This window comes from Gavialis gangeticus, unplaced genomic scaffold, assembly GCF_001723915.1.
Source record: "Gavialis gangeticus isolate Ggan-Ray unplaced genomic scaffold, GavGan_comp1, whole genome shotgun sequence".
NCBI lineage: Eukaryota > Metazoa > Chordata > Crocodylia > Gavialidae > Gavialis > Gavialis gangeticus.
The window spans coordinates 40093554-40098254 of NW_017729024.1; the positions used below are offsets into that span (position 1 = coordinate 40093554).

The 4701-nt window shown below is 43.3% G+C and overlaps 1 long non-coding RNA gene across 1 annotated transcript; it reads right to left on the reverse strand.

Moving 5' to 3' along the window:
* Positions 1–1576: 1576 nt before the first annotated feature.
* LOC109298196 lies at positions 1577–4277 on the reverse strand. Its single transcript, XR_002097524.1, has 3 exons — positions 4194–4277; positions 2372–2376; positions 1577–1587 (listed from the first exon to the last, which is right to left on the reverse strand). It is a non-coding gene; the product is annotated as an uncharacterized LOC109298196 (long non-coding RNA).
* Between the last annotated feature and the right edge of the window lie 424 nt (positions 4278–4701).

Here is a 4701-nt window from a genome sequence, read left to right on the forward strand (position 1 = left end):
TTGTTATTACATATTCACTGTGTACTCCTTTGAAACCCCTATACAGCTTGCCATGAATGCATGATTAGGATGGGGAACGTAGATCAGTAACTCCGCACGGCCTTACTTTGGGGCTTTATGACACCACCAGCCATAAAACATTCTCTTGTATATATTAGGTCTCCAGTCAGTAAGAAACTCAATTCCATGAGCGCCGAATACAGCAAAGAGTCTACATAGTGTTGAGGGCATGAGTGTAATTGTAATGATGCTTAGCGTTTACATAAAAGCCTAATTAATGTTTGTACAGTGCAGCTTAAATGTAAATATACAATAAAATACAAAAATGAATCCAAATATTTATTAATACTGAGCATTAAAAATCCTCCCCATCTGTATCCAAACTTATTTATAGTAACTATTTATCATTTATAATGCATAGTTATTGATACAGTTATAAAATGGTCCCCATCTACCAGAGAGGCTGAAAAGAAATTTGGATACCGGGATGTTCAACATCCAGTCTAGAATTCTTAGTCCTGAGCTCATCTCTAATATCACTGTTCTTTTGCAATTTGTCTGTTCATTTAGAGACCATCCATTGTACATCCTGGAGAAATTCTGGGTTTCTGCTAGTACTGGATTTGAAAGAAATACAGGCAGTTTGTTCACACTTCCAGGTGTGAACAGAAAGTAGTAACCAAAATAGTTTAAGAATTCCAACCAGAATGTTTATCAAACAACTTGAGTTCTGGACCAAAGAGGTGCAAAGGTGTATGGGGAAAGATCATAAGTTTTTTGTTGTTATCTGAACTGCATCTTTATGAGATTCACTCATCACTAGTTTCTCCACTCACCACTGCTCAGCAATATTCTATTTCAATCTACAGAGTAGTCTGTACAAATGGCATTTTGCATCTTTATCGCTTTAGGATAATGTCTTGGTCTTCTGAGGTTGTGAGCATGTATCCTAAGGTTCAGTGCAGCTATTTCTTATCTCTTGTTGAGTTTGAAATGAGCCCTCATTTCTTCAGATTCCTTCTATTGCCCCACCAGCCACCAACCTCCACCTCATGCATAAGCAGGTAAAATAGTGCTGTCATGGTTGGACAGACAGAATGTAACCTCCTCACATTTTATAGTAAATGTTTTCTTCTTAAAAAATACTTGATTTGCATTGCTTCAGCAGCTGCCCAGTCTCCTGGTATTGCATTGTTCCCCTGAATGTGGAATGGAATATCATGGGGTCACTGGTACTTCAGGCTGCTTGGTGGTTGTTTTGCCTGACAGATCTAGTGTGTTAAACATCAGCTTCAGCGTTGTTCCCGTTCCCCTGATTCCAAACTATCTAGGGACCCTCCTTAACAAGCTTTACAATGGTAGTGAGGACATCAGGGACAACCAGGATGTTGGGTTTGAGTCATTGTGAATGTTTGTTACACTATCTTTCTAGCCTCGCAGTCTTTTTTACTCCTCACAAGGTTTCCATGCCTTACCTATGCACAGATGTGCTACTATGTCAATGTTTTGCCTATCCTCAGAGGAGAGAAAAAGGGTGGCAAACTGGTTGCTCAGACATCTGCTGTTGAAGCCAATCTTGTGTCACTCCTCAGCCTGGATCAGACTGTTGTGGGAGTGAGTGTTGGGTTTTTTCTCTCCTGTTTTTTGGCTCCCTATGCCCCATCTTCCTTCCTCTTCCCACTGTCTTATTTTTGAACAGCAGTTTATCCTCATCTTCTCTCCTGTCATCTTTCATCCACACTCTGCCTCCCTATCAATTTGATTTCAACTTCCTTTCCTCTTAACCTCCCACATTCATGAACAGTGACTACAGCTTCTCTTATGATGATCTAGTCAAGTGAATGTTTCTTTGCCGCAGCTTTCCAGCTGACTGCAATCCTAGTTCAACTCTCATGCTTGACAAAAGGGCTTTTTATTTGATTTGCTTTTCACAAAGCATTGCTCTCTTTCTGTTGGTGAGATCTCCAGTCTCTGATAGTACCCTGCTCTCTTTCAGTAACCCTCCACACTTCCTCACTCAGCTCTCCATGCTTTCTGGGCCACCAGCTTATCTGTTCTCACCCTCCTATTCCCTCTTTCTCTTCCTCCTCCCAAACAATTGTTCTCTCTTCTGTCAGTTATGCTATCATCATAGCTAAACAGCTTTTACTGTTCTAACTTGAACCTCACACCCATATGACTTTGGTTTTTGATTCTGCCCCTGATTGCTCCTTCAAAATGTCTTGAAGAAAAAATCTATTTCTTCTCCCTCCAGCTGGGGGTTTCATGTGGGTCTTCTTCCTTTACACCCACTTTCTAAGTAATCTCCTCTGTAAACACAATTTCAGCTACCCCCTCTATGATGACAACTTGCAGATGTGCCTCTGTACACCAGACCTGTTTCTTCCTTTCCAAACCAAAATCTTGGCCTGTCTCTTGAACATCAGCTTCAAGATGTCTATCTGTCAGATAAAGCTCACCATGATTAGTCTGTTACTCAGGTCAGTACCATAGCATCATCATCTTGGACCTCTTTCTAGGCCCCTGCCTCTAGCATGCATCTAAATATTGCTGATTCTGTCTGCATCAGTAAGGTACAGCCTTTCCAGACCATTCAATCGGCTAAAACTCTCACCCAAGCTCTCACAATCTTATATCTCCATTAATGAAAAATTAATTTTTATTGCCCTTAACAAATACACTTCTTACACTGCTCATGGACAACTGCTGCAAAGTTCATTTTCCTAGTTCATTTTACTGTGTCACTCCTGTTTTGGGGCCTGGACACATAACATGTTTATACCAATGTGTTCACCCTTCATTCCAGTTTATTTATGGAATGAATAAATGATGTATGATCCTACAGTAGCATAGTTTGCTCAAATCTAGTGTAAAAATAGTCCAAGGAAAATAACTTGGTATAGGTGTCATCTGTCCGTAGCTTGTGCAGGCCATTTGCTCAAAGCATATGGAGCATATGGGCTACTACTTGCCTCCCTGCCACTGCAGCGTGTCTCTACTGCCTCCATGCTAAAACCAAAATCTCTGTCAAGAAACAAGCCCCTGCCACACCACTCAATCTCTGTCTTCAGTGTGCTTGACAGTAACAGTGGGGAGTGCCCCTGAAGCAGCTTTACTGCCTCATTTGTGAGTTTGGCGTGTGCCAGCAAGAGCAGGTGGGCAGGACATGCTTGGGAGCAGTGTTCCCTGGAAACTCTGGGGAAGTGGTGCACATACACTCTGAGTGTGGTGATCCCAGTGCCTATCATGCTGCCCAATAGTGTCACATTGTGTGTGACCTTGTACTCCTCTATCATTCACAATCTATCTGTTGTTGCTTGTGTCACATAATGCCACTTTCAAGGGAACCGCTGCCTCAGAACTCCCCAAAAGGCAGCCTTGTCTGGTCCCCATCTCATGAAGGACCCTCTGAAGGTCTCCCAGTCCTGGTATGGCTTCTTGAGGCTTCAAAACCCCAAATCTTTGTCCCTGGCTTCCCTGGTAATACATAGCCCTACCTCAGAGAGTTCTTTCTTTGTTCAGCTCCCAGAAAGGGTTTGTTTGTTTTTCTGGGTGGGGGGAAAGTCCTCTTCAAAGAGCAGGGGATCAGAGTGCTGACATCCCAAATAGCACACTAAGTTGCTCAGCTCCAAACAGTCTGTGAGCCACTGCAGTTCCCTCAGTCGTCCCTTGGACTCCTGCCTTCTCTCTACTTTGTCCTCCCTGAGACCACTTTCTCTCCTCAGCACTCTCTGAGTCTCTCTTTCTCCCTAGGATACAGTCACAACAAGCCTGTTACAAAACTACAGTATTAACCTAAGGAACTAATGACCTTGTCACATGGTAATTGTGGGCAGCTCCTGAAGCCCTTAATCCCTGGATTGTCCTCCCATTAACACCTTAAAGTGGTTTTAAGCACTCATTATGTGGCTCAAAGTTATGCCACTCTGCAGGATTATCTCTGATCTGCACTACCTAGCTCCTGTTCTATTAGTGTAGCCACTCCCCACAGATGTGCCACCCAAGTTGAAGACCTCCAGTATCCCAGGATCTTTCATGCCCCTGTCCATATAACAGGGACAGAAGCCTGTCCTGGTTTAACAACCCTCTAGTGGCAACACATGCCTACAGCTCTGAGTCCTGCCCCTGCTCACCAGGCCTCTAGTGGCAAATCATAGCTGTGCAGGTGTTGGACAGTCAGAGAAGGTTTCTACTAAGGATGTAACTGCTCCAAATTCCAAGCTAGCACAAACAGTGATCAACACTGGTGTGTCTCACAGTGTAAGGTGTAATAAGGCCCTAACACTTGCCCAATCAAATTAAACACAATGTTATAGGGAATCAATCAGGGAGCAGTCTCCAGGCTTTGCTGCTAGATCCAGACTGCCATCTATAGAGAGAAGTGCATCTAGGACTAGGGACAGACATTACACATAAACTGGTTTAAGTAATTAGAAATTGGTTTAAACCTGTAACAGAACAGATGTTCAGTGCACATAAACCAGTTAGAAAATTTCCGAAACTGGTTTGAGATAAACCTGGTTGAATGTAGTATCAGACTTAATTGATTTAGATCAAACCAGTTTATGCAATGTCTGTCCCAGACCCCTTCCTGGGTTAAGTTAAACCAGAGTCCCCCAGCATCTCAGATGCTATGCAGCCCTAGGTGGGGCTCTTTGGTGCAGAGCAGGGATAGCCCTGCCCCTCTGCTCCCTGGCTGGG